Source organism: Elephas maximus, chromosome 2 (genome assembly GCF_024166365.1).
Source record: "Elephas maximus indicus isolate mEleMax1 chromosome 2, mEleMax1 primary haplotype, whole genome shotgun sequence".
Lineage (NCBI taxonomy): Eukaryota > Metazoa > Chordata > Mammalia > Proboscidea > Elephantidae > Elephas > Elephas maximus.
In genome coordinates, this window is record NC_064820.1 from 235,461,064 (window position 1) to 235,481,123 (window position 20,060).

The 20,060-nt window shown below is 38.8% G+C and overlaps 1 pseudogene; it reads left to right on the forward strand.

Moving 5' to 3' along the window:
- Positions 1 to 14,666: 14,666 nt before the first annotated feature.
- On the forward strand, positions 14,667 to 15,612 carry LOC126070706 (olfactory receptor 2W3-like; annotated as a pseudogene).
- Positions 15,613 to 20,060: the final 4,448 nt, after the last annotated feature.

The window sequence follows — 20,060 nt, forward strand, 5'->3', positions numbered from 1 at the left end:
CACCTCTCAACATTCAAATCAAAATGGTGAGTCAGTTTCTGGATTTATAGGCTCAATACAGAGTTTAGCACTTGTTGGTAGCCTTGTTCAATGAAAAAGCCATGTGGAGTTCTTTCAAAGGAAGAGAAAAACAGAAAATGTTTTTTGGAAAATTTATAGATTATGACACACCAAGACACACATGTATATACATACATACACATCTCAACTCAGGTTATTCAAACATAACAAATATAAAGTTTACCACTGTGAAATTAGGTTTCAAGGATGAAATACAAAGTACTGAGTAGACAAAATATAAGAAAACAAAATATTTTGTTGCTGCTGTTAAGACTGGAGCTTGTTAAGACTGAAGCATGAATGAGATTTGAACTAGGTCTAAACATGTGAGAGAAGACTGTTACATTCTAAGGGAAAGGAATAGAATGGTCAAAGACAGAGGCACAAGAGGGAGGCATCATTGGAAGTAAAACAACAAAAAGCTGTTTTATTTTCTGAAGTGAGAAAGCTGTACTAGAAATGATGAGGAATAAGTTAATAAGCTGCAAAGATTTGGAAGGATGTGATTGTTAGCAATTATTATTAATTTCTGTCTCAGATATGGAATAAATTGTTTCACATCAAGAATGCCCACATCAAGCTTTTCTTGCAGATTTCTGAGGCTATCATACCCTGAGTCCAGCAATTGGATCAATGTAAGTTCCTGTAACAGAGTGACATTGTAGTTATGTTTTATGAATCTGTAACATTTGGAAGCGACTCAACTGCAATGGGTTTGATTTTGGTTTTTTGACAGTGTTAAATCATGCAAAAAGGCTTAAGATAAGAAAACTAAACCTACTTACTCCCCTTAAGGGATTTAATAGAGTGAACAAGACAAGCAAATAATATCTATAATAAGATGAATGCCATAGTTGAGGGGGTATAAACGTCAATAAAGGGTTCATAGAAGAAGCTAGGATTGTAAGAGAAATTTGAAATATATATTTAATCAATGTGTATGATGTTAAACTTCTCTAAAAAGAGAATAGGATAAAGATCATAGAAATGGGAAACACCATACTACAGATTTAAATGACTGAACCCAAATGTTATGTGTGTAGGACAAAGCGTAGGATTGTCATTAATATGTTAAGAAATTTGGATTTTATTTTTTAATAAGGGTCAATATGAGTAGGCATTCAACTTGAGGATAATGGGGGTTTAAGATGTTTCATGATGTCTTTAGTATATCCTAAATAATTTTAAAGAGTAGAAAATGAGATCTGAGATGTTTCATTAAAAAAAATGATATTGGGAAGGTTATCATCAGCCTCATGTGGGGAGAGATGGGGGACTAACAGCTGGTGACTAGAAAAATCTGGACTCAACGCCCACTCTGAAAACATTGATCCTGTCTCCTTTCATCCTGCCATTATACCCACACCTTTCATAAAATTTAAGACTTTTTAATTTCCAGAATTAAAAAATGCTTTGGAAATTAACTAAAACATGTAATCATGTAAATCCTACTTCATCACCCATTCCAGCCACTGAAATAGGACATGTCACTGACTTACAGTTTGTGTTGAACTGTGTACCTGAGGAATTGATGTTCACACTGTTGAATCAGAGTTACAGAGAGAACATATAGTTTACCTTGTGATTCACTGTGGACACACACGCACACTTGCAAATACACAAACAGGCAAATATTTTACAATAGTACCTTCATACTATCTGCCTTTCCATGCAATACCGTGTTTAAAAAACTATGCGTCATCAGTCATTAAATTGATTTTTTTACCTTTTCATGTGCCACCTCTCCTGAGGAGGAACCCTGACTTAGTATTAGAAGAACTTAGTTCTCTGCAGTTTGACGTTTAGTAATAGCTTATGTCACGAGGAGGAAATGTTTCCCCTTCTGTCAAAGAAAAAATTGCACCGACAAAGTGAAAACATGGCAAAAAAGGCTTTTATTCAAATGGAAGTTACAACGGAGGGAGAAAGAATAAAGGAAGGAAAGAAGGGAGGAACACTGTAATGGGGCAATGAGACCACCGCAGTGGGGATAAAGATACTAGAACTGTATCTATACTCCAACTCCCCTGAGACCTACACTGGGAGTTTTTTAAAAGAAGCTCAGGGGGATTGGGTGAATGATGTACTGAGGTTGCAATTAGTGCCGTTTTGCTCAGGATGCTTTCTTTTTTTACGCTAAGACTTCTTGGATACTAGGAGACCTGGGAGGAAGGAGAGGAGAAAGTAAGAAAGGAGAAACTAAAGTTAATTCCAACAGGGTACATCTTTAAGTCTTGTTTAGTTATTTGCAATAAGCCCCACTGTTTTCTGGAACATAAAAGGTTGGGGGATTTCTTTAACAAAGGGCTCTGATAAAATTCAACTTTTATCACTGGAAAAGAAAGAAGTGAACTGCCACATTAATTAGTAAATCAATTAATTGCTCATTTTTTTTTTTTTTTTATTGAGCTCCTACTCCGTGCTAAACTTTTGCTGTTGTTAGTTGCCTACGTTATGCAGGTGACACAACCTTGCTTGCTGAAAGTGAAGAAGACTTGAAGCACTTACTAATGAAGATCAAAGACCACAGCCTTCAGTATGGATTGCACCTCAACATAAAGAAAACAAAAATCCTCACAACTGGACCAATGAGCCACATCATGATAAACGGAGAAAAGATTGAAGTTGTCAAGGATTTCGTTTTACTTGGATCCACAATCAACAGCCATGGAAGCAGCAGTCAAGAAATCAAAAGACGCATTGCATTGGGTAAATATGCTGCAAAGGACCTCTTTAAAGTGTTAACGATGTGACCTTGAAGACTAAGGTGCGCCTGACCCAAGCCATGGTATTTTCAATCACATCATATGCATGTGAAAGCTGGACAGTGAATAAGGAAGACTGAAGAAGAGTTGATGCCTTTGAACTGTGGTGTTGGCGAAGAATGTTGAGTATACCATGGACTGCCAGAAGAACGAATAAATCTGTCTTAGAAGAAGTACAACCAGAATGCTCCTTAGAAGCAAGGATGGTGAGACTGCGTCTTACATACTTTGGACATGTTGTCAGGAGGTATGAGTCCCTGGAGAAGGACATCATGCTTGGCAAAGTACAGGGTCAGCAGAAAAGAGGAAGACCCTCAACTAGGTGGGTTGACACAGTGGCTGCAACAATGAGCTCAAGCGTAACAACGATTGTAAAGATGGCACAGGACCAGGCAGTGTTTCGAAACCGACTCGACGGCACCCAACGACAACAACAACAACAGCTGCCTTTGAGTCAGCCCCACAATGGGATCAGATCTTTGTGACACACTGGGTTTTCACTGGCTCATTTTCAGAAGTAGACCTCTAGGATGTCAGTTTCGCTGAAACTTTTTCAGCATTGTAGCAACAATCAAGCCTCCACGCTCAGAGGAGTAGTGACTACACATGAGGTGCATTGACCGGGAGTTGGATCCAGGTGTCCAGCATGGAAGACAAGAATTCTACCACTGAACCACTACTGCCGTCATGTTAATAATAGTCCAAATCTATAAGATAAAAAGCTGGATATTACCCAGTCTTTCCTCTCAGGAGGATACGAACTTCAGAAGGTGGTCATAAATTCATAGAAAACTACAGTAAAGTTTCCCTCATGCAAGAATAGATGTACAATTAGGTTAAATATAAGGGTATTTACAGTAGGTGTAGTAGGTGTTTACAAAATGTAAACTGGGAATGGTGGGGGCGCTATAAATGCTGAACTATAATTCTCACAAGGACCTCCACACAGAGAGAAGACAATTGATTTATTCCTTCCAAAGTTTCAGTTTGGATAGAATGTATCTGCACCTTCTCTACTCCATTCGGAAAGTGAAGGCATTTTTGTATTTCATGTGAGAAACCCATTTCTTCCATGGATGGAGGCTTTTGCCAGCATGTAGGGCTTATGGATGCCCCATCCCAGAGCCACAATGGTAATATGAGAGCTCCACTTGTTGTAAGAGGACAGATGAAAAGGCGTCTTGGTTTAGAGCTGACATGGGGTGAAACATTAGCATCAACATTCCCTTTAAATTGTCACAAACATTCCCATGAGGAGATCATTCTTACCCCTCCTCTCCACAATGCAGCTAAAAACATCAAAATTCAGAAGGAGATTCGAATGCAATTTATACTCAAAATAAAACTCATGCCCCTTCACTGAATTCAGCCTTATTTTCAGCTGCTTAATCTGTTTTCTGTCATTTCACAGGATGCTCAAATTCACAAACATGAAGTGGTGCATCAGTTTTTTTTTTAAACACTGGAGTAATTATGGTGATTAAGAATTTGTTTCAGTCTTCTTTCCTTCCTGTATTCCTGATTTTCTGCCTTCCTGCCTTCATTCATTCTTTTCGTTTCAATTTCTTAACTAAAAAAAAAAGGGGGGGGGGAGAGTAATGGCTGAAAAAGAAAGAAGAATGCCAAAGTTGATAGAGTAGTATTTCAATCAATTCAAGAAAATCATTTCTAGAGAAATTTCCTAAATATTGTACTATATTATATTACATTATATTTGCATGCATATATGTACTTCTTAATTTAAAATCTAATTCATGTTATTATTATTACTTTATAAGGAAGGGAATATGTAAAAATCAAAGTCTACACTAACCTCCATCTCATTCCCTAGAAGTGAGTCTTTTTTTCAGTTTCCAGTGCATACTTCCAGATACCGTCTCTACATTGTTGTTGTTACGTGCCATTGAGTCAGTTCCGACTCGTAGCAACCCTATGTGCCACAGACTGAAACACTGCCCAGTCCTGTGCTAGGCTCACAATTGTTGCTATGTTTGAGCCCATCGTTGCGGCCTCTGTGGCAGTCCATCTCATTGAGGGTCTTTCTCTTGTCCACTCATCCTGTATTTACCAAGTATGATGTCCTTCTCCAGGGAATGATCCCTCCTGACAACATGTCCAAAGCATGTAAGGAGCATGCTGGTTGTACTTCTTTTAAGACAGATATGTTCGTTCTTTTGGCAGTCCATGGTATATTCAATATTCTTTGCCAACACCAAAATTCGAAGGTGTAAATTTTTCTTCCATCTTCCTTAGTCATTGTCCAGCTTTCACATGCATATGATGAAATAGAAAATACCATGGGTTGGGTCAGGTGCACCTTAGTCTTCAAGGTGGTATCTTTGCTTTTCAACACTTTAAAGAGGTCCTTTGCAGCAGATTTACCCAATGCAATGCATCATTTGAGTTCTTGACTGCTGCTTCCATGGCTGTTGATTGTAGATACAAATAAAATGAAATCCTTGACAGCTTCAATCTTTCCTCTGTTTATCATGATGTTGCTCATTGGTCCAGTTGTGAAGATTTTTGTTTTCTTTATGTTGAGGTGTAATCCATATTGAAGGCTGTGGTCTTTGATCTTCATCAGTAAGTGCTTCAAGTCCTCTTCACTTTCAGCGAGTAAGGTTATGTCATCTGTATAACGCAGGTTGTTAATGAGTCTCCTCCAATCCTGATGTCACATTATTCATATAATCTAGCTTCTGAGATTATTTGCTCAGCATACAGATCGAATAGGTATGGTGAAAGGATACAACCCTGATGCACACCTTTCCTGAATTTAAACCATGCAGTATCCACTTGTTCTGTGGAAACAACTGCCGCTTGATCGATGTACAGGTTTCTCATGAGCACAATTAAGTATTCTGGAATTCCCATTCTTTGAAATGTTATTGTTTTTATATATGTGTATACACACACACACACACACACTTATATATATATATCTATATTGTCTTAGTTGAATAACGCAAGTGGATAGCTTTAAAAAAGATAAATTTATTTTCTCATGGTCTAGTAGGCTACAAGTGCAAATTTAAGGCAACAGCTCCAGGGGAAGTATTTCTCTGTCGGCTCTGGAGAAAGTTCCTTATCATCATTCTTTGCTTGGTCTGGGAGCTTCTTGGAGCAGGAACCTCTGCTCCTGGCACTGCTTTCTTAGTGGTATCAGGTCCCCTTGTCCCTCTGCTTGCTTCTCTCTTTTATATCTCAAAAGAGATTGGCTTAAGACACAATTTAGTCTTGTAGATTTGATCAACATAACTGCTGCTAATCTCATCTCATTAACATCATAGTGATAAAATTTGCAACACATAGGAAAATCACACCAGATGACAAAATGGTGGACACTCACACAATGGTGGGAATTGTGGCCTAGCCAATTTGATACACATGTTTTTGGGGGATACAGTTCAACCTATGACTTGTGTATGTATATAAAAACATATATATTGAGAAGGGTTAACCTAAAAATATTGAGAAAGTGTTATATATATTGAGAAAGGGTTAACATCAGGCTATAGCCACGAAAGCCCAACTTGTCTGTAAGAATCTACAGGACTTCAAATAATAAGAACTAGTATAGAGTGTTCTAACTGGTTCAATGGACTGTGGATGTGTGTACCAAAACTAAATAGCAATTTATCCCAGGAAGAGTTAAAGATCTACCCAATACTACACATATGCCACATTAATAAATAAATAAATAAAATCATATGACAGACCCAAGACCCTTAAGCCAAGAGACCAAATTGTTAGAAAAGAAAAACATGAAAAGGTCACCCAATCATGATTTTAGTTCTTTGCCTTTACTTTAACCAATCAAAATCTTTAAGTAACTTACTCATAGGTAAGTGCTGCAATGATTATAAAGGGTGTGTTGAAAAACACTTGCTCATAATGAATCAGCACCTGTCAAAATTATGTAAAAAGGACTTATACTTCCTTGGATTTTGGTCTGTTTATAGCCTGAGTTCTTGCAGCCTGTTTCCCATTTTATATTCTGATATGTCACAATAAAAATCTCTGTGTTGCAGAAGGTGTTAGAGAAACTTGTTTCACTACAAATATATATATGTATATTTATATCATGGATTGACTTTTGCCCCCCCAAAATATGTCTACCAATTTGGCTAGGCCATGATTCCTATTATGGTGTGATTGTCCACCATTGTGTTATCTGATATGATTTTCCTATGTGTTATAAACCCTATCTCTATGATGTTGATGAGATGGAATTACAGAATTCATGTTAATGAGGCAGGACTCAGTCTACAGGATTGGATTGTGTCTCTTTTGAGATATAAAAGAGGTAAGTGTGAGCAGAGAGGCATAGGGACCTTATACCACCAAGAAACAAGAGCCAGGAGAATGGCACATCATTTGGACCCAGGGTCCCTGCACTGAGAAGCTCCTTGACCAGGGAAGATTGATGGCAAAGACCTTCCCCTTGAGCTGACAGAGAGAGAAACCTTTACCTGATGCTGGCGCCCTGAAATTGGGCTTGAAGCCTGTTAGACTACAGGAAAATAAATTTCTTTGTTGAAGCCATCTACTTGTGGTACTTCTGTTATAGCAGCCCTAGATATCTAAGACTATATATATTTATATATAATCAGAACATGGAATATAGAAAGTATAAACTTAGGAAATTGTAAGTCATCAAAAATGAAATAGAATGCTTGAATATAGAATCCTAGGCATTAGTAAGCTGAAATAGAATGACGTTAGCCATTTTGAGTCATATGATCATATGATTTACTATGCCTGTAATGACAAATTGAAGAGGAAAGGCTTTGCATTCACTGTCCAAAAAGAACATTTCAAGATCTACCTGAATTACAAGCTGTCAATTGATAATATTCATAAGGCTAAAAAGAGGACTAGTTAATGTGACTATTACCCAAAATTATGTACCAACCACTAATGCCAAAGATGAAGAAACTGAAGATTTTTAACAATTTCTGCAGTCTGAAATTAATCAAACATGCAATCAAGATTCATTGATAATTACTGGTGACTGCACTTCGAAAGTTGGAAACAAAAATAAGGATCAGTAGTTGGAAAATATGGCCTCGATGACAGAAACAATGCTGAAGACACATATTAGAATTTTGCAGGAGAATGACCCATTCATTGGAAATACCTTTTTTTAAACAACATTAACAGCGACTGTATTTTTTTCTACACGTGGACATTGCCAGTTGGAATACATAGGAATTAAATTGACTACATCTGTGGAAAGAGGCTACAGAGAAGCTCAATATATCTGTTAGAACAAGACCAGGGGCCAACTACAAAACAGACCATCAATTGCTCATATACAAATTCAAGTTGAAGCTGAAGAAAATTAGAACAATTCCACGAGAACCAAAATATGACCTTGAGTATATCCCACCTGAGTTTGGGCACATTGAAAACCAAGGATCAGATGAGTTGTGGGATGACATCAAGGACATATACGAAGAAAGCAAAAAAAAAAAAAAAAAACATTAAAAAGACAGAAAAGGCCAAAATGGGTGTAAAAGGCGACTCTAAAACTTGCTCTTGAATGTAAAGTAGCTAAAGCGAATGGAAGAAATGATGAAGTAAAAGAGCTGAACAGAAGATTTCAAAGGGCAACTCGAGGAGACAAAGTAAAGTGCTATAATGTAATGTGTAAAGACCTGGAGTTAGAAAACCAAAAGGGAAGAACACACTCTGCATTTCTCAAGCCTAAAGAACTGAAGAAAAAAATCCAAGGCTTGAGTTGAAATATCAAAGGATTCTACAGACAAAATATTGAACCATGCAGGAAGCATCAAAAGAAAGAATACACGCAGTCACTGTACCAAAAAGAATTGGTTGACTTTCAACCATTTCAGGAGGTACCATATGATCAAGAATCAACGGTGTTGAAAGAAGAAGTCCAAGCTGCACTGAAGGCATTGGTGATAAACAAGCCTCCAGGAAATGACAGAATACCAAACAGATGCAACCCTGGAAGTGCTCACTCCTCTATGCCAAGAAATTTGGTAGATAGCTACCTGGCCAACAGACTGGAAGAGATCTATATTTGTGCCCATTCCAAAGAAAGGTGATCCAATAGAATGCCGAAATCAGCGAACAATTTCATTAATATCCCATACAAGGAAAATTTTGCTTAAGATACGTCAAAAAGATTGCAGCAGTATCTCAACAGAGACCTGCTAGAAATTCAAACTGGATTCAGAAGAGGAATTAGAAGGAGGGATATCATCTCTGATGTCAGATGGATCTTGACTGAAAGGAGAGAATACCAGAAAGATGTTTCCCTCAGTTTTACTGACTATGCAAAGACATTCAACTGTGTGGATCATAACAAACTGTGGATAACTTTGTACAGAATGGGAATTCCAGAGCCCTTATTTGTCCTCATGTGAAACCTGTACACAGACCAAGAGACAGTCTTTTGAATAGAACAACTGGATACTGCATGGTTTAAAGTCAGGAAAGATGTGTGTCAGGATGGTATCTTTTCACCATACTTATCCAATCTGTATGCTAAACAAATAATGTGTGAAGCTGGACTGTAGGAAGAAGAATGTGGCATCAGGATTAGAGGAAACTGATTAGCAACCTGCTTTATGCAGGTGACACAACCTTACTTGCTGAAAGTGAAGAGAGCTTGGAGCACATAGAATGAAGATCAAAGACTACAGCCTTCAGTATGAATTACATCTCAACGTAAAACAAAAATCCTCACAACTGGACCAATAAGCAACATCATGATAAACAGAGAAAAGTTTGAAGTTGTCAAGGATTTCACTTTACTTGAATCCACATCGACACCCGTGGAAGCAGCAGTCAAGAAATCAAACAATTTTTGCATTGAACAAATCTGTTACAAAAGACCTCTTTAAAATGTTAAAAGGCAAAGATGTCACTTTGAGGACTATGGTGTGATTGACCCAATCATGGTATTTTCAATTGCCTCATATACGTATAAAAGCTGGACAAAAAATAAGGAATACTGAAGAACAACTGATTTCTTTGCATTATTGTATTAGTGAAGAATGTTAAATATACCACGGACTTCCAGAAGACTCAAGAAATCTGACTTGGAAGAAGTACAGCCAGAAGGCTCCTTAGAAGTGAGAATGGCAAGACTTTGTCTCACATACTTTGGACATGTTATCAGGAGGGACCAGTCTCTGGTGAGAGGGACATCATGCTTGATAAAGTAGAGCGCCAGCAAAAAAGAGGAAGACCCTCAACAAGCTGGATTGACACAGTGGCTGCAATAATGGGCTTAAATATAGCAATTACTGTGAGGATGGCACAGGATCAGTGTTTTCTTCTGTTGTGCATAGGGTTGCTGTGAGTAGGAACAGACTCAATGGCATACACACACACACACACATATATACACACACGTATAGTAAGTGTAGATGTAGGCATGTGTATATACATATGCCTATTCCTATTTTGTACTGTTAAAAAATAATTAAAGCACCAAAATATGTAGGGTTTATTTGAGTAAATATTCTGTACCCATACAAGGAGATCATTTCACTTCTAAAAAAAACTAATGGCTTAATGCACAGTAGTTACAATAATGCTTTTAAGGAAAAAAGGAAACAGAAAAAAATAACCAATAGCTAGACCTGTCTCTCCAAAACCCTCTGGGTGTGTTTGAACTGCCAACCTTTGGGCTAGGAGAGCTTAAACATTTGTACTCCTAATTCTTTACTAACAGAATTTTATTCTCTCACAGTTTAGGAGGCTAGAAGTCCAAATTCAGGGAGCCAACTCCAGTGGAAGGCTTTCTCTTTCTCTCTGTCAGCTGTGGGGGAAGGTCCTTGTCATCAATCTCCCCCTGGGTTTAGGAGTTTCTCAGGGCAGGGATCCCAGACCCAAAGGACGTGCTCAGCTCCTGTCTCTTCTTTCTTGGTGATAGAAGGTCCCTTTCTCTCTGCTTGCTTCTCTCTGATTTTATCTCTTGTAGATACATCCTACCCCAATCTTACGTCATTAACATAACAAACATAACTTAATCCTCTTTAACATGACCTAATCCTGCCTCATTAGCATAATGGTCAACTCACGCCCAAATGGGACCATAACTACAGGCACAGAGACTAGGATTCACAAAATGGAGGACAATCAGATCACAAATTGAGGACAACCACACAATACCGGGAATCATGGTCTAGCCAAGCTGACATTCCACATCTTGGCACCTCAAAATTGATGTCCTTGTCATATCTAAAATGCATTTACTCCATCATATCATCCCAAAAGTCTTAATTCAAAGTCCTAAATCTCACCTTCTGCAACATTTCTCTTCATCTGTGAACCTATGAAATCTAGAATAAAAGTCATTTGCTTCCAAAGTACAATGGTACTACAGGCACAGGGGGGCATTTCCATTACAAATGGAAAGACGGGATAACAGGCACCAAGCAACTCCAAAACTCAGCGGAGCTGGACCATCTGACCAACAACCCTACCTTCCAGACGTGGGTGTTCTTCCCACCCTCTGAATTCTGGCTGGAGAACCCTGGCCTTCAGCTTTGCCTTCCAGTGCCACTGGGAAGGTAACTCCATTCCCTTGGTTCTGGGCAGCCCCATTCTCCCAGTCCATCTGAGTGGTGACCCCACCCCCTTGGCCCTGAAAGGCCCTGTGCTTTTGCACCTTGGTGATGGCAACCCCACCACCTCAGCTTTGGGCAGCAACCGTGTTCCCATTCCCCTTCTTCTCTCTGCTCACTTCTCTCTGCTTTTCTCTCTTGTAGGGTGGTAAAGAGAGTTGACTCAAGATACATTCCACCCTAATCCTACCTCATTAACATAACAAACATAACCGAATCCTCATTAACATGACCTAATCCTGCCTCATTTACATAATGACGCATGCTCCCAAAAAAGGGCCATAACCACAGGCATAACTAACTAACTAACCCGTTGCCCATCGAGTCGATTCTGACTCATAGCAACCCTATAGGATAGAGTAGAACTGGCCCATACGGTTTCCAAGGAGCTGCTGGTGGATTTGAACTGCCCACCTTTGGTTAGAAGCCAAGCTCTTAAACACTGTGCTACCAGGGCTCCAACCACAGGCATAGAGTGTAGGATTTACAACACATCCCAAAATGGAGAATAGTTAGATCACATAAAGGAGGACAATCACACAATACTGGGAATCATGTCTTAGCTAAGTTGACACATATTTTGGGTTGGCACAATTCAATCCATGACAGCTAGTGACCTTTGTAATGTTCCGATACATTCAGAAAAAAAAAAGGAATCTGTCAATTCCTGTGGGTTAGTTTCTCTCTTTTAACAGTAGGAATTCAGTTCACGAAGGTGTGGTTTTAAATCATTTCTATAACTATAAACATAGGCATTGTTTCCAAGTATTTACAATGCCAGAATGAAGATTCTTTAGGATGTGTATTCACATATTGGGGGGCATAATAAATACGAGACATATTTCTAGATGCAGAACTAATAGGTCAAAAATGGAATTTTATATTTTTTTAAGGCCAGGTGTTTCTTCTTTTTAATACCATTATACAATGGCAAGAAATATGTATATTTTAAATGTTGATCTTTTATTTTTTTAAGATCCCTCCAAAGATACTATTCCAGAGTAAACTCACAACAGTTTGGTAGAATATGCTCTTTTCCCCACACTTTTCCCAGTCATGTATATTATGAAGTTTTTCAATATTTATCTATTTAAAATTTGAATATCTTTATATATTAATCTTTATAGTCTTAATCATCAGTGAGAATATTTCCAGTGTTTATACGTTGCATTTTTTTTTTTTTTTGTAAATCATTTGTTTTTTCTGTGAACTGCCTCTTCAACTTATTAACTATTTTTCTTTGGTTTCATCTTTTTGTTACTAATTAAAAAAATTAAAACTAAGAAAGGTAGACATTCAATTGTGACACTGAATTTCTAGCATTGCCAAACTTTAGAATTTGTTAGTAGTGCTTCTTTAAATGCAGATTCTTTTGAAATATGCGTTTTTTTGTATTTTGTTTCATATTTTTTTTAATTTTCTTGTGACGAAAGTATACATACCGAAACATATACCATATCAATGACCCGTAAATATAAGATTAAGTGACACTGATTACATTCTTCAAATTGTACAATCATTATCACTATTGTTGTTCAAGTCACACCAACATCATTAACCTACACTTGATGCCCACTGAGAAAAATTCTTCACAGATGTGTGAGAATTGGAGCCTTGGTGGTACAGTGGTTAAGAACTTGGCTGCTAACCAAAATGTTGAATTCAAATCCACCCGCTGCTCCTTGGAAACCCTATAAGGCAGTTCTACTCTGTCCTATAGAGTCTCTGTGAGTCAGAGTCCTCTCAATGGCAACTTGTGTGTGTGTGTGTGTGTGTGTGTGAGAGAGAGAGAGAGAACTACAGTTTTCCTGATGAGTTCTACCCAAATCCAAGATTTGGGAACAAACAAAAAAAACCTGTTATGCTTTCTTATAGTAGTTGTCATTTTTTTTCAATATTTAAGTATATAATTTATAATTTGTTTTGGTGTAAGTAGTGGAGTAGAGATCCACACTTTTTGCCCCGTAAATGACTAGTCAGTCACCAAATTATGTTTTGATTATATTTTCAATATATGTTTGGATATTTTTTGTGAATCATTTCCTCTCATTGGACTTTTTCTTCACCACCACCCTCCCCCCCCAAACCCCTTGCCCCTTTCAGAATTGCCTTGCCTAGTCTCCTGGGCTTGTTTTCCCATTCCTTGTTTGTATAATACAACGGCTTTATTTATCCTACATAACAACTTTTGTGCTTAAAGTTCTTCCATATTAAAAAGCAAATCTCAAAATATATCTGTAAAATAAGTAAGCCAGGCCTGATTAGGTGAGAAAACTATGAAAAACCAAATGAACTTTCCAAGATTTCACAATTGTGTAGTGTTGGACAAAGGATTGGACCATTTAAGTTTGGGACTGTAGAACAAGATGTTTTATTCTATTTCTTTATATTTGTCTCTAAGACTTGTAGTTTATCTCCACAAACATGGTTTGCTTTGAATGTGGTGAGACGTGTCTTTAGGATCAAAACTTGGTAAAGAGTTCTACATATAATGGATATTTCCTACATTCTGTTAATTGATTTGGAGTCCCTCCGTGGCATAGGGTCACTATGAATCTGAATCGACTCGAAGGCAACAGGTTTGGTTTTTCTTTTTGGGTGGCCTAAATGGTTAAGCACTTGGCTACTAACCAAAAGCTTTGCACCTCAAATCTACCCAGAGGCACCTCAGAATAAGGGCCTGGTGTTTTACACCTGAAAGGTCACAGCCAGTGAAAACCCTAAGGAGTGCAATTCTACTTTGACACACATGGAGTCGCCATAAATTGGAAATGACTCTATGGCAAGTTTTATTGTTTCTAATTAATCAATTACTTGGGGACTTCATTTTGGGTCTCTGAGGTTTCTGCACGAGTTTAAGAACTTGGGTCTCTTGGAGAATAAATGGTTTGCCGTGACAAAATTTATCTTTCCCTTTCTTAAAATGAGCAATATCACCAGTGGTTAGGATATGACAATGCTAATCCAGATTTCCTGGGTTCAAACATCAAAGCTCTGTACCTGCACCTTCCTAGATATGGCAATTTACTTGTGTATATGCCTCAGTTTTCCTTTCTGAGGATAATAATAGTGCCAGTTCAGTATTATTGTTGTCAGGGTTAAATGAATAAATAAATGTAAAAAACTTAGAAGACTGCCTTGCTCAAAGGAAGCGCTCCCTTAATGTTGGCTGTTGTTGCTATTGTTTTTGTTATTACTAATATCATTATTTTTGTCTTCAGGTACAGTAGAGATGATGGATGTAACCAATAACAGCCCCCAAAGCCATTTCATCCTTTTGGGGTTTTCTGACCATCCCCATCTGGAGAGAATCCTTTTTGTGGTCATCTTGATTGCCTATCTCCTGACCCTTGTGGGCAACACTACCATCATCCTGGTGTCCCAGCTGGACCCTCACCTCCACACTCCTATGTATTTCTTTCTCACCCACCTCTCCTTCCTGGATCTCAGTTTCACTACCAGCTCCATCCCCCAGCTACTCTACAATCTTAATGGATATGACAAGACCATCAGCTACACTAGTTGTGCCATCCAGTTCCTTCTATGCCTGGGTCTGGGTGGTGTAGAGTGTCTGCTCCTGGCTGTCATGGCATATGACTGCTTTGTTGCAGTCTGCAAACCCCTACACTACGTGATCATGATGCATCCTCAGCTCTGCCTGGGTTTAGTATCTCTTGCTTGGGTCTGTGGGGTGGCCAACTCTTTGATTATGTCGCCAATGACCCTGTGATTATCCCGCTTTGGGTACCGCAAGGTTGACCACTTTCTGTGTGAGAAGCCAGCCTTGATTTGGATGGCCTATGTCAACTCAGCTGCAGTTGAAGGCATTGCCTTTTTTCTGGCAGTAGGCATCGTGCTATAACCCTTGGCTTTTATCCTAGTCTCCTATGGCTACATCGTGAAGGCTGTGTTAAGTATCCAGTCAACCTCAGGGAGACATAAAGCCTTCAACACGTGTGGCTCCCATCTCACTGTTAGTCTCACTTTTCTATGGAAACATCATCTACATGTACATGCAACCAGGAACCAGCTCCTCTAAGGCCCGGAGAAAGTTCCTAACCCTTTTCTACAACATTGTCACCTCCCTCCTAAACCCGTTGACCCATACCCTCAGAAACAAAGAGGTGAAGGGGGCACTGAGGAGGCTAATGCTGGGTAACAGGGGGATAGGAAAGGAGTAAGGGCATCTCCTACCTATGAGCCAAGCCTTGACCACAATCTCCATTATGGGCCATTGATGGTGCCCGGAAGTATTGGATCTGGTCTTGGCCTGTGACTCCTCCCTTATTTGTGTTTTCTTGGGTCTCTAAAAGACTTTCAGTTCTGAAATAATACATCTCAATGTGTGAACTGCACAACACATACCACCCCACTATACTCCCTAGATGGTTAATAAAGAGGTCCAAAGAGCAAAGGGAGAAAACTTGTTACAAAGGTGAGTTTCCACCAACATATACCAGAGTGCCAAGTAGGAAACAGGTTTCTTAATCAGACACTTTGGTTTGTTGTTTAATTCATTTGCAGCATTCTGGATGTTTTTTTTTTGTCAGAATGATCATAAATCTTCTACCATCGCTGATCTCAACATGGACTAAGTGTCCCTTTTACATGGTAGCCATCAAACATTGGAATTCACCAAAGTTTGGTGTTTTCTACTTCCTGCTTTCTCATCCAAAGCCTTTCATCAAGTCTTACTATTTATTTTCTACCATTCACCATTAACATCTGGAACTTCTCCCATTCTCTTGTCTCAGATTCTAGATAAACTAAGAAGTTAACTTATAATAATGATACATGGGTCATTAACATCTGAAAGTATAATTATTTCTCAGGTATATTTTATTTTTTTAGAGAGAAGGACCTCATGTTTGTTAAGTTTCAGCTATGTGCCAGGTGCCTGTGATTCATCTGCTTTTCTCAGCAACTGTCTCAGGTCAGGATGATTACCATTATCTTCATTTTACCCACTTGGGACGTGAGATTTCCTCAAGGTGAACTGATCGAGGAATTAACTCCAAGTTCTGATTCCTAGTTCCTGCTGTTTTTACTGCTTAATGAATATTAAAAAGAATAAAAACATTTAGCCATTCGATAAGTAGCTATCAAAGATACTTTGGGGTCTAAAGAGCCTGTGTAGCCCCCATTACTTGCATAACACAGTGCAGAGCTACTTCCACTTCTTGTGCAAACAAATCACCTAGAGATCTCATTAAAATACAGATTCTGATTCATTTCCTCTGTGGTGGGGATTCTGTTTCTACAAAGCTCCCAGTGGATGACCTTGCCACTGGTCCTCAGACCGCACTTTGAGGTTCAGGTCCAGGAAGTAGATGATCCAACACTTTCTTTATGAGCATCCAGAGGTCAGGTAGATTCTGCAAAAAGCCGAGTTAGCACTCATAAACCAAGGGGGAATAATGGGCAGGAGGGAATGAAAAGCCTGGCTGAGGGGGATCTGTTCTCAGTTTCCTCCATCCCACAGTCTCTTCCTTTCCACCATGGCCTGTATCTATCCTGCCTTCCTAACCCCGTCTCCCCTATACCTCACCTGGGAGAATACTTGCTCAAAGGGCACCAGCCACTTGAGGTCATTGTGGACGAAACGGCCACTGAAAGAGAGTTTCCTGTGCTCCAATTTGACTCTGGTCTAAACATTCAAAACTGTTCTTTTAAATAAGTAATGATGTAGGTGGACTGATGGTGATTAAGGGTGTGAGGGTTACCTGTGTTGCAGTTACAGTTTTCTCCTGAGTTAAGAAAAGGAAAGAAAAGAAAAAAAAAAAACTCCACAATGGTTCCTAGTATAGACAACTGCTAAAAAGTGCTTTCAGGGATTCTCCCAACCAGTCCTCTTGGACAGAACTCATAGGAAGACCCAAGTGGATCCCATGATGCAGCCCTCTGGGCCCTGAAGTTGCCAGTGTTCCTTCCATCTGAAAAAATGCTCCAGAGAGAATACAAAAGGCTTGCCTAACTCTGAGGTACGAAAGTCATTGTTTTTCAGAGCGGCGAGTGACGCTTTCCCTCTGGATCATCCTCTTAACCTGTCACCAATAAAAATTGTTCCTCTGAAATTGTGTAAGAGACTTGACTCCCCGTGTCTAAACCAGGATAATATTGACTTTGCCTGAGCCCTATCTTCCCAGAAGATCATGGCATCTAATAAATACCCCTCCCTTTTGTGTCCTAGGAACAACTAACTGCAGTTAAAAAAAAAAAAAAAAAACACCCTTCACCATATAACTCAGATAAACCCTCTCTCCTCTCTCCCTCAGGACTCCTATAAGACTTGCAGATGACTCCCTTGTTTAATGGTTCTGTAAATCCCCGGGCCCATTCTTTTTCTTTGGGATATTCCTTACTAAAGAATGTTCTCTCTATTAAATAAATAAAACAATCTGTTGCCATCGAGTCGATTCTGGCAATTCCATGTGTTGCAGAGTATAACTGCTTCATAGGGTTTTCTCGGCCATAATCTCTAGGAAAGCAGATTGCCAGATTGCCAGTAGGTTCAAACCACCAACCTTTGTGTTAGTAGTGGAGCACAAACTGCCTGGATAAAATTGTCCCCTCAATTGTGGGGGACATTTTGTCTTTCATAGCCATGTTTTCTACACCACGTTAAAGAAAGGCAGTTTAAAATAATTTCGGAATGAATTTGTCATTTTTTCTGGTAAATTCAGCATTCTTGTTATTGAGTTTTTAACTTTTTAAATTTCAACCACTTTTATGTGTATAAGCCAATGGCATTAATTATGTCCCCCATCTTGTACAACCATCACCCCTGTTTCCAAATATTTCATCACCCTTAAAAGGAACTCAGTAACCTTAAGTAGTACCTCTCCATTTCCGCCTTCCTACTTGCCTCTGGTGCGTAGTGGTTAAGTGCTATGGCTGCTAACCAAGAGGTTGGCAGTTCAAATCCACTAGACGCTCCTTGGAAACTCTATGGGGGCAGTTCTACTCTGACCTATAGGGCCGCCATGAGTCGGAATCAAGGGCAGTGGGTTTTTGTTGGTTTACTTGCCTCTGGCAGGAGCCCTGCTGGCACAAAGGTTAAGCACTTGTCTGCTAACCAAAAGGTGGGAGGTTTGGACCCACCAGACACTCTGTAAGAGAATTGCAGCCCAGGAAACCCTATGGGACAGTTCTACTCTTTCTGTGAGTCAGAATCAACACAATGGCACACAACAACAGCAACAAAAACCTACCTCTGTTAATAATAATAAACTTTAGTCTCTATACATTGCCTATTCTGGATATTTCATATAAGTGGGATCATAAAATATACGCCGTTTTATGTCTCACTTATTTACTCAGCATAGTATTTTCAAGGTCCATCCATATTGTAGCATGTATCAGAATTTTATTTCTCTTTGTGGTTGAATAATATTCCATTGTATGTGTAAACTACGTTTTATTTATCCATTCATCCATTGATGGACACTTGGGTTGTTTCTAGATTTTCGACTATTTTGAATAATTCTGTAATGAACATTGGTGCACAAGAATCTGTGCACCTGCTTTCGCTTCTTTTGGGTATACACCTAGAAGTGGAATTGCAGGGTCAGATGGTGGTATTATGTTTAACCTTTTGATGAACCACTCACACAGTTTTCACAGTGGTTTAACTATTTTATAATATCATTAACAGTGGTTGAGGATCCAACGTCTCCGTATCCCCACCAATACATGTTATTTTCTAATTTTCTGATAATAGCCATATTATACATGAGCATGGAATATCCTTCCATTTAGTAAAGTCTTCTTTAATTTCTTTTAAGGATTTGTGTGTGTGTGTGTGTGTGTGTGTGTGCTTTACGTGAAAGCTTACAGCTCAAGTTTATTTCTCAAACAAAAAGTTATATACGTATTCTTATGTGGCACTAGTTGCAATCCTTATAATGTGACAGTAACTACCCCAGACTGATTTCCAAAGTGTTTGTACCATCATTTTACATTCCCACCAGCAGCGTATGTGTTCCAGTCTCTCCACAGCCTGTCCAGCATTTATTATTCTGTGTTTTTTGGATTAATGCTAGCCTTGTTGGGGTGAGATGGTATCTCATCGCAGTTTTGATTTGCATTTCTGTAATGGCTAATGATCATGAGCATTTCCTCACGTATCTGTTAGCTGCCTGAATGTCTTCTTTGAAGTGTCTGTTCATTTCCTTTGCCCATTTTTTAATTGTGTTATTTGTCTTTTTGTTGTTGAAGTTTTGTAATATCTTATAGATTTTAGAGATTAGACCCTTATTACATATGTCATAGCCAAAATATTTTTCCCATTCTGTAGGTTGTCTTTTTACTCTTTTGGTGAAGTCCTTTGATGAGCATAAGTATTTGATTTTTAGGAGCACCCAGTTATCTAGTTTCTCTTCTGGTGTTTGTGTATTGTTAGATATTTTTTCTATTCTGTTTATGGCATGTATTAGGGCTCCTAGCATTGTCCCTATTTTTTCTTCCATGATCTTTATCATTTTAGATTTTATATATATGTCTTTGATCCGTTTTGAAGTAGTTTTTGTGCATGGTGTGAGGTATGGGTCTTGTTTCACTTGTTTGTGGGTGGATATTCAATTAGGCCAGCACCATGTGTTAAAGAGACTGTCTTTTCCCCATTGAACAG